At 36.1% G+C, this 11,580-nt stretch overlaps 1 pseudogene; it reads right to left on the bottom strand.

Moving 5' to 3' along the window:
• Positions 1-10,325: 10,325 nt before the first annotated feature.
• Positions 10,326-11,536, bottom strand: LOC124917493 (annotated as a pseudogene).
• Between the last annotated feature and the right edge of the window lie 44 nt (positions 11,537-11,580).

Consider the following 11,580-nt stretch of genomic DNA (forward strand, 5'->3'; position numbering starts at 1 on the left):
GTTGCTCATGAACCTGCTAACAACTCCCACTGCATGTGCTATGTCTGGTCTTGTGCAAACCATCGCATACATAATACAACCAATGGCAGAGGCATACGGAATAGTGGTCATGTAATTTTTCTCCTCCTCTGTTGAAGGCGACTGATCTTTAGATAGTCTGAAGTGATTAGCTAAGGGGGTAGTAACTGGTTTTGCATCATACAAGTTAAACCTGCTAAGAACTTTCTTCACATATTCTTCTTGTGAAAGCTTGAGAACTTTTTCATCCCTAAAAATTCTCATCCCAATGATTTGTTTAGCAGCACCCAAATCCTTCATTGTAAACTTTTCAGACAACTCTTTCTTGAGTTTGTTAATCTCATACAAGCTTGCTCTAGAAATCAACATGTCATCAACGTAGAGGAGCAGAATAATGTACGATTTATTAAATCTCTTGATATAGCAGCAATGATCAACTTCACACCTCAAAAAATTGTTACTTTTCACGAAGCTATCAAACTTCTTGTACCATTGCATTGGAGCCTGTTTCAAACCATACAGACTTTTCTGAAGCTTGCACACAAGCTCATCTTTTCCTTTGATTTCAAATCCTTCTGGTTGTCGCATATAAATTTCTTCATCTAGATCACTATGAAGAAAAGCAGTTTTGACATCCATTTGTTGAAGATGAAGGTCTTCTTTCACAACCAAACTCAAAATAGTTCTAATTGTCATCAATTTAACTACTGGAGAGAAGATTTCATTATAGTCAATACCTTCTTTCTGTTGAAATCTTTTCACAACCAACCTTGCCTTGTACCTCATGGTTTTATCATGTTCTTCTTTAATCCTGAAGATCCATTTGTTGTGAAGTGCTTTCTTTCCCTTTGGTAGCTCAGTGAGCTCCCAAGTCTGATTCAACATCAAAGAGTCCATCTCATCTTTCATCGCAGACTCCCACTTAACCGATTCATCAGATTGTATTGCTTCCTCATAGCATTCAGGTTCACCTCTATCTGTTAACAAGATATAGTTTAGAGATGGAGACCACCTCTCAACTGGTTTTCGATTCCTTGATGATCTTCTCAACTATATAACCGGTGTTTGCTGATTTACCTCTAGGGCCATGTTCTCAACGATTTCATCTTCAACAACACATTGTTCTTCTTCGACAACCGGTATATATTCAGCTAAAAATTCTCTCAAATCGACTGTACCAGTCTCTTCCAACTTGGAATCACCATCTGATGTCTTCCCAACACAATCTTTGTAGAGAACCTATTCATTGAAGATAACATTTCTGCTACGAATGATCTTCCGATTTTGATTATCCCAGAAACGATAACCAAACTCGATATCTCCATAACCAATGAAAAAACATTTATTAGACTTTGGATCAAGCTTGCTCCTATCACATTCATTAATATGAACATATGATAAACAACCAAACACTTTCAAATAAGAAAGGTTTACCTTTTTATTGCTCCAAGCTTCTTCAGGAATTCTGAATTCAAGAGGAACAAAGGGTCCCATGTTTATCAAATAGGCATCAGTATTAATAGCTTCTGCCCAGAAGGTTTTAGGCAGCCCTGCATGCAATCTCATGCTTCTAGCACGCTCGTTCAATGTTTGATTCATTCTTTCAGCTACTCCATTCTCTTGATGCGTTCGGGGAACAGTCTTCACCATACTGATCCCATTCTCAGCACAATACTCTTTGAAATCTGAATTGATATATTCACCTCCGTTGTCGGATCTCAAGCACTTAACTTTCTGATTTGTTTCATTTTCAACCAAAGCCTTCCACTTCTTGAAAATAGCAAATACTTCATACTTGTGCTTCATAAAGTAAACCCATACTTTTCTTGTTAAATCATCTATAAAAGTCACATAGTAGTATGATCCGCCAATAGAAGAAACAGGTGCAGGTCCCCACACATCAGTGTGTACCAACTCTAGTCTTTCTTTCTTGAGCTCCTTCCCAGTTTTTAAGAAACTCACTCGTTTATGTTTTCCAAGAATGCAGTTTTCACATAACCACTACAACAAAAATGACTTTTGGCGACGCATAAAAAGACTTCTGCCAACCTTTAAAAGCGTCGCTAAAAACATTACCGACACTTATTATTGCGTCGCCAGAAGCAGGGTGGGCGCAAGTTTTTACCACGCTTATTTAAGCGTCGGTACAAGCGTTGCCGAAAGTTTTAACAACGCTTATTTAAGCGTTGGAAAAATTAAAAAACGTCGCTAAAAGTCTATTTTATTTTAAAACTATTTTTTTAAAATTTGTATTTTTCTATTTTCATTTTAGATGTTATTATTTTATAACCTTAAAAACAAATAGGGTGAACACATAGTCCAACACATTATAACCTTAAAAACACTTCAGAAACTAATGAACTCTCTCATATTTTATATACCAAAAACTTCTTCTTTTTCTCCGATGTGGGATAAATGTCATATTAACACTTCAAAGACTAATAAACTCTCTCATATTTTACTTTTAATTTAATTAATTTTAAATAATAATTAAATAAAAGACATATATTAATAATACTATAAAAAGTTTAAAAATTATGTTATATAAAAAATATTAATTAAATTTTAATGTTAACAAAATTTTAAATCAAATTTAATTTAAAAAAAAATAAAATATTAAAATAAAATATTTACAAAATTTAAAAATAAAACATAAAAATTATTAAAATTTAGAATATTTAAATTATAAGGTTTTAACAAAGTTACAAAGTTGGTATATAAAAAAAATAAAGGTGGTGGGATAGATATAAATGTTGGCAGAAGTTTTTTTCTTTTAATTTTTACTCACGCTTAATATGGGTTGGCATATAAGGGTCGCTGAAAGTATGTTTTGTTGTAGTGAACTGATGTTCAACAGACTTCAGTTCTGGAATCTGTCTATTCTTCAAAAGAATTTTCATCCCTTTTTTGCTCATATGGCCCAACCTGCAATGCCATAGCTCACTGTTCTTCGAGTCATCAACTACAGCAGCAACTGTTTCTCTGCAAGTTGAAGTCGTGTATAACGTTCCAGTTTTGTGACCTCGAGCAACAACAATTGCTCCTTTAGTCACCTTCCATGCACCATTTCCACAACTGAAATTGTGACCTTCTTCATCAAGTTGTGTAATAGAAATCAGATTGCGCATTAAACTTGGAATGTGTCTCACCTTATTAATCTTCCAAACAGAACCATTTTCCATCTTCAATTTGATGTCCCCCATGCCAACAATATCCAGTGGCTCACCATCTGCGAGCTAAACTTTCCCACAGTTTCCAGCCACATAATTCTCCATTAATTCTTTGTGGGCAGTGGTGTGGAAAGACGCTCCCGAGTCCAAAACCCATGAATCTATCGGGCTATCAACAGACAGAAGTAACGCATCAGTGACAGATTCTGTAACAACGTTGGCTGCATCATTTTTATCATCACCATTTTTCTTCGGTGCTTTCCAGTTCCTCTTTAAATGACCCTATTTACCGCAATTCCAACACTCAAATGTCCGCCCAGACTTGGACTGACTTCTCCTGCTCCTTGACATAGATCTGCTCTTACCTCGGTTGAAATTTCTATCATTACCTCTTCCCCTGTTTTCCACATTCAGAGCAGAACCTTTGAATGTTTCACCAGAATCAATTTTACGAACCTCTTCAGCAAGAATACGATCTGTAACTTCAACAAATTTCAGTTTAGCATTTCTAACTGAATTACTAATTGCTGCCCTCATAGGTTCCCAACTATTTGGTAGAGATGCTAACAAAATCAGGGCACTAACTTCATCCCCAAAATCAATCTCACCAGATAGCAATTGATTCACAATTGTATTGAATTCATTCAAATGAGTAGTGACAGAAGTACCATCAACCATTCTTAAGTAAAAGAGTCTTTTCATTAAGTGTACCATGTTGTTAGCAGATGGTTTCTCATACATATCAGAAAGAGCTTTTATCAGACCCATGGTGGTCTTCTCCTTTGCTACATTGTGAGCAACTGTCTTGGCTAGCGTCAATCAGACAACTCCAAAACCCGTCTATCAAGGAGTTTCCATTCAGCTTCATCCATCTTCTCTGGTTTCTCACTCAAAGGAACATGAAGCTTCTTTCCATAGAGATAATCTTCAATCTGCATTCTCTGGAAGGCATAATCTGTCCCATCAAATCTTCCAATTCCATGTCCTATACTGTTCTCACTTGCCATTGTTTCCAATGCTCAGATTTAGACCACCTGCTCTGATACCAGTTGTTAGGATTTGTATCTCCCAAATCCGACCTGCTTGAAAACAATATGTAAAAACACAAGAAAGAAGAACGCAAGAACACACAGATTTATAGTGGTTCACTCAAATTGAGCTACATCCACTTTAGCCACCACCAGATTTACTATGAAGAAGAAGAAGGAATACAAAGTTTTTGCCTCACACTTTATCTCTCTAGAATTCTGTCTCAACCATGTAAACCCTTAATAATCACATATTTATAGGGTAAACATTCAGGTAATAAACCTAAATAACTTTGGTCAGGCCCAAGCCCAAAACCAAAAAAAGAAAACCCAATAAACTCTAATTAACAATGTAGAGTTTATTATAAGTGTAGGCTCCATAACTCAACAAGGCTTAGGGACATGAACATATACCTGAAATGGCCATGCTCATCCGTCTGGAGGTCTGTTATGGTACCCGAATTATTCTTTTCCGACATGTACAGGTATGATGGCAATTTACCATAGGAATCTTCTACAGTTCCTCGCACCGCCATTAGGGTCTTTTTCTCTAGACCTCCAAGCCTTATTATAAGTCATCTTTATTCCATAAGTTCTCTATATGTCTTCCATTATTTTATTGGGCATGTGATCATGGTGATGGTCCATGTACTTGCTCTTCATGAATTCGCCAAAAACCCATGTTGGTGTTTGCCTTTGATTCTCTTTCCTCTTCACAATTGAACATGTATGATCTTTTACAAATTTACGAATCTCAAACATCTCCGAGGATATTTTTCTTTCACAGCACGCAATCTCCACTTGCAATTCTTATCCAAACATTTCACACACCAAAGATTTTTTTTGACTTCTCCACTTTGAATTCAAAATGATTAGCCATCACATATTTATGTAACCTCAGTTGAAGTTCTTTTTTATTCTCAAATAACGAACTGACTTCCAATCCGATTTCGCAAGTTAATGTCTCATGTATCGGATTTTCACTACTTGGTATGTTACTAGCAACCCAATCACTGCAGCTTGGTTGAGTACGAGCAACAACATTGTTTGGTTGTGTACTAGGAACCCAAACACTGCATGGATTGGTACTAGCAACCCAATCAGCACTATTAGGTTGGGTAAAAGGAACCCAATCATCATCCCCTCATTCAGACGCAAACATGGTTCATCTTCAATGTCATTTTTAGTTTCAAAGAAAACCTCCCGCTGCTTCGGGAATACGTCAGGATCATCAATTTATGGAACCACTACACTTTCTTGAGTTAGGTTTGTTGGATTTCTAGGTAGTGACTTCCCTACTAAGGATACACACAATGTAGTGCGGTTGTGGACTGAAACTGCTTCATGTAAAAAGAACTCCACATCCACATCTTTTTTGATATAAGTTATATAATAAAATTTGACATTCATGCAAGGAGCATTATACTTGGCTTGAAGCAATAAATCATATCTAGATTTGTCAACATTAGTAGCAGAATAGATTAGATCAACTAATTGGGCATAAGTAGAATTTTGGAGAACAATCATACCGCTGTTTGACATTGCATAAAAATGAGTAACATCATCCGTAGTTTTCCACTCTCCATCAAAATAAAGAAGTACTTGAGCTGCAATTGAAAACAGTTCAACAACATTACAAGAATTACTTCGGTTGTTGCGTTTTGAAGATGGCGTAAACCATAACCGATGAGGAGTTTGCTGGTAGAGTTTCAGGAAATTCAATGCAACAATTTTTCCATAAGTTTGCTTCAATAAAGCTAATGGGATAGGAGCCCCCTATCCAATAGGTCCATTGAAGCAAACTTGTGGACAATTCTTGACATATTGTATCTCCATAAAACATACCAACAAACTCCTCCTTAGTGAGTATTTCGCGTGAGTGGGAAACAATACGCGTGAGTGAAATACGCGTGAGTGAGCTATACTAAAATACACGTAACATCTAATATAACATAGTATTGATTCACATTCATTCAAGAGTTATCGAATACAATCTAGTTATACTATAATATAACCAACCTAGTATTCATAATCACTAAAAACCATAAAATAAACATACCCATTTGGAGAACGAAGAGTAGTGGGTCACGAATTCAAACGGAGAGGTCGTGGTCGTCGTTGTCGTCGTCAGCTACTGCTCGTGGTCGTGGTCGTGGTCTTCAGGGGAGTAGGGTTTGAGAGTGGAGTCAGAGTGGGGAAAGTGAGAGAGTCGATAGATATTCGTGAATCGGTTTTGTTTTAAATTAGGGCAAAAAAAATTATATATACGATGAAAGACGAGAAATGTCATTCACACATTTTCATATAAAACGCATGAGTTGATTAACGCGTTTTAGATGAAACACGTGAATGGCATTTCCCGTAAATGGAAAGTCGAGAAATGTCATTCACGTATTTTCATCTAAAACGCGTTAATCAACTCACGCGTTTTAGAAGAAATACGTGAATAACATTTCTCGTACTTGAGCGGTAAATCAGGCGCGTGAGGGTTTTTACAGACTTTTCGCAAGGCAAAAAAGCCCATTTTGCAAACATTATCAGACACGTGCCTTTTTTGGAATTAAGGCTATTAGTAGGGCCATTTCATCAAATTTTCCGAGAATTTATGAGAGGGAGATAGACAAAACAAGTAACACAAACTATCATGCTTCTCTTCTTCTCGGTTTCCTCAAATCAATAATGTTTAATGCTTTTAATATGCACCATTTTCTTTTCCATAAACGATGGTCAGTTGTTATTTGAGATTCAACTTTCTTTTTATTAAATGCTCAAACTTTAGATTGTTAATCTCTGTCTATTACAATTTTAGTACTTTAATTTTGTTTTACAAACAAATGTAAAACTCGTTTCTAGTTCTTTTAACCACCAATATTATTTTTTCAATAGACTTCTTATATTATTAGTCTCACAACCTCACCCCGAACATTTTATTGCATCCAACCATCTCGTCAATCATCAACCTCCTTAATTTAGTTAGTCATCAATCTCATTAACATATTTTAACCATCAATATCAATTGTTCTCCCATGTTCCTTTTATGACTAATTTTCGGTCAACCAACCATTTCATTCACACATTTTAACTATCAATATTTTTTTTTCAATGCACCTCTCATATTAATAATCTCGTGACCACACTTTAAATATTTTGCACTCAAACCTCTCAACGTTACCAACCATCTAGTCACTCACCGATCTCTTACCTTCACTTCGGTCAACCAACAATCTAATTAACCACAATAATAGACGTCTCATATTACTAATATCGTGACCTCACACTTCTACACCCCCAAACATCTCAATATTATCAACCTCTTTTACCTCACTTTGGTAAACAAACCATCTCATCATCACTTACCTCTCTTTGATTATTTTACACTTCAATCATCTCATATCATTATCGATGTCTTTACCCTTAATTCGGCAAAACCAACAACCAATCCAATCGAAATCTCATCTCGTGACCTCACTTTTCACATTTCGATTAACCAATATTATTCGTATATTTAACCATTAATATCTTTTGTTACCGATCTATTTTTCTCACTTCCACAAATCAACCACCAATTCAATCAACCTCCGTCTCGTGACCTCGCTTTCACTTTAGTTAACTCTCATTCACATATTTAATAACTAATATAATTTGTTCTCACTTGCCTCTAATTACTAATCTCATGATCTTATTTCGATCATTCAATCATCTCATTCATGTATTTGAACACCAATATCGTATGTTTCTCTAATGGACCTCTCATTACTAAAATTTGGTTTGGATTAACCCATTAATTATTTTTGTGCCTTATTTAAAACACTTTCAAGGGTTTGGATCCAATCAATAAATTTATTTTTCTTAATTAATGTGAATCTCAGATTTTCGGGAAATTTGATGAAATGGCCCTCATAAGAGGTCTAATTCCAAAAAAGGCCCACAATTGATAAAGTTGGCAAAAAAGGCCTTTTTGCCCTATGAAAAGTCTGTAATACCCTCGCGCGCCTGTTTTACCGCTCAATTACGAGAAATGTATTTCTCGCATTTGGCTCAATTACGAGAAATGTATTTCTCGCATTTGGTATTTCTCGTATTTGGTATTTCTCGCATTTGGTATTTCTCGCATTTGGTATATCTGAGTATATATTGAGATTCAGACATTTGTAAAATATATGAAAACGGAGGGTTTCGAATCGATCTACAATAAACTACGAATGAACAATCTCCAATGGAGGACGCTATCGCGATGCATTCATCTCTGGATATCAGATTATCACACATACATGACGACGACTCAAGACAAGAACGCCTTATCATCGGAGGCTCCACTTGCCCCGTCACCGTCGAACGCAATGTTCGCTCCGACCTCGACACCACACTTCCAAAGCCTTATATGTATTCCCTAGATAGATTTTGTTCTTTCAAATTATTAGATCTTTGAGATTGGGTCTTTTTTCATCAAATATGCAGACTTGGCTAGAGGGTCGACTGCTCCTGATATGGACCATCCACAAGGAACAATAGGGCACCCTCAATATGGCATGAGTGTCCTCCAGCAACATGCTTCCTTCTTTGATCAAGATGATAATGGAATAGTCATCTTTCGGCGCCAGGGCTTGCGTTGTCTAACAATGACAGCAAGCTTAATTACGAGAAATGTATTTCTCGTATTTGTTATTTCTCGCATTTGGTATTTCTCGTATTTGGTAAATATTATCCGGCCACGAACCCTAAATTTAGGGTTTTCATATAAATACTCTAAAACCCTAATTTCACATTGTCCTTGTATTCTGAAGCTGCCAAAATATCGAAGCAAGGTTAGTGTTTTCATCTTCTATACAATTCTCCGTTAACTACATGCTTGATACTTGATAGTAATTAAATGTTGAAAAACAACATGTTTCAGGTCGCGGAGGATCGGCAAGAAACAAGTTTCGCATGTCACTAGGTCTTCCTGTGGCGGCTACGGTCAACTGTACCAAAAATACCGGCGCGAAGAATCTCTACATCATATCAGTGAAGGGGATCAAGGGTCGTTTGAATCGATTGTCGTCTGCTTGTGTGGGAGATATAGTTATGGCGACGATGAAGAAAGGGAAACCTAATTTGAGAAAGAAGGTCATGCTTGTTGTCATTGTTAGACTACGCAAGTCCTGGCGCCGAAAGGATGGAGTGTTCATGTATTTTGAAGGTGATTTAGTGGATTCTGATTTTGTTTTGTGTTATAACTTGTTACTTGTTTAACCAATTTTTTGTTATTCTTTACTAGAACAGTTAGATAAGAACCCACTCTTTTCACGATCTGATTGATACAATCCCTTATTTGTTATGCTGAAGATTTAGAAATAGTTTTTCTTTAGTATTAGTTTTCAAGGGTATTTGGGTATTGTATATACCCACTAAGATATTAAAGAAAGAGTATTAGGGATAATGAATAGAGTTTATGGTATGATGAATGATGTATTTAGAAACACTATACTCACTTATTTGCGTTCTAAGTCTTACCTACTTCTCGGTCTTTTTTATATATGAAATTTGTTGATTGTAATATGTAAATATCTTGGTTGATAAATATGTTGTTACTATGCAGATAATGCTGGTGTGATAGTGAATCTTAAGGGAGAAATGAAAGGTAAAAAATGTCTCAAAATGTGTTAAATTACTATATCATCTTTAAGCCTCATTCATTCACTCACAATTATTTGTTTAATGGTAAAAACACCAGGTTCTGCCATTACTGGTCCAATTGGGAAGGAATGTGCTTATTTATGACCCAAAATTGCAAGTGCTGCCAATGTTATTGTCTGATAAAGACGGGGGACTCTTTTGCTTTTAAAAACTTGTCAATTTTGTTTTTTGATTCACAACTAAGATTAGAATCATATACCCTTTCAATTCTTGTGATTTTTATTGACTTGGTTTTGGTTTTATGCATATGCTTTGCTCATTACAAGTTGGATCATTCCTCTTTAAGATTTGAGATAATGGTGGTAACAAGATATATTGCTGCAACATATAATATATTGAAACACAATGCAGAAAAAACTTTGTTTTCTTCTTGTCTGGTAGTACACTTTATTATCATTATTATTATCACCAAACAAGATTAAGAAGTTCTTCGTCTTCTTCTTAGTACATCTTCCCTTCGCTCATCTGCATCTTTGCAATGTAATCAAACAAACTCCCATCAAAACACCTTACTGCCTCTTTAGACAACATTCCTTCACTATCCCGAGCTAGAACATACAACATTATCCACTCCACCTTAGCCGCAAACCTGTTTAGCGATTTCAATATTACAATAATACCAAAGGAAAACAAAAATCTCTTCTTTCTAGTTCATAGTTCATACATACCATCCAAAGAAGTCCAATGCTACTCGATTTGCTTCAGTCATCGCCCACATCTCCCCAAAAGTGAGCCTATTAGGTATAATGAGTGCATACTTGCTAAACATGTTCTCAAAGTTCACCGGCATGTACCTTCCTTCTGTATCATAAGTTCCAGAATCACTTCCATGTTTGACTTTATGGATGTTGGCTCTGTATATAAGAAGGAATGGAGAAGGTATCCATCCCTTCATCCATCACAAAATATGTTAGAAATGGATACAATTTCACAAGATTGGTTGATTTAAAACCAGAAAATACTCACAGGAAGAGAAGGATAACTCATAGCTCCGTTTATAAACATAGACATTACAAGAGATACAATAATATTGAAACCCAGTTGACGCAAATCTGCATCTCAAACAATATCATCAAAATCTGAAGAATCCATATTTCAAAATTGACAATTTCATTTGAAAATCTAAATTATAGAGTATTTATATGAGAACCCTAAATTTAGGGTTCGTGGCCGAAGAATATGAAAAATACCAAATGCGAGAAATACTAAATGCGAGAAATACCAAATGCGAGAATACCAAATGCGAGAAATACCAAATGCGAGAAATACATTTCTCGTAATTGAGTCTGCTGTCATTGTTAGACAACGTAAGCCCTGGCGCCGAAAGATGACTATTCCATTGTCATCTTGATCAAAGATGGAAGCATGTTGCTGGAGGACACTCATGCCATATTGAGGGTGCCCTATTGTTCCTTGTGGATGGTCCATATCAGGAGCAGTCGACCCTCTAGCCAAGTCTACATATTTGATGAAAAAAGACTCAATCTCAAAGATCTAATAATTTGAAAGAACAAGATCTAGCTAGAGAATCCATACAAGGCTTTGGAAGTGTGGTGTCGAGGTCGGAGCGAACATTGCGTTCGACGGTGACATGGCAAGTGGAGCCTCCGATGATAATGCGTTCTTGTCTTGAGTCGTCGTCATGTATGTGTGTTAATCTGATATCTAGAGATGAATGCATCGCGATA

The sequence above is a fragment of the Impatiens glandulifera genome, unplaced genomic scaffold (assembly GCF_907164915.1).
Source record: "Impatiens glandulifera unplaced genomic scaffold, dImpGla2.1, whole genome shotgun sequence".
Taxonomy (NCBI): Eukaryota; Viridiplantae; Streptophyta; class Magnoliopsida; order Ericales; family Balsaminaceae; genus Impatiens; species Impatiens glandulifera.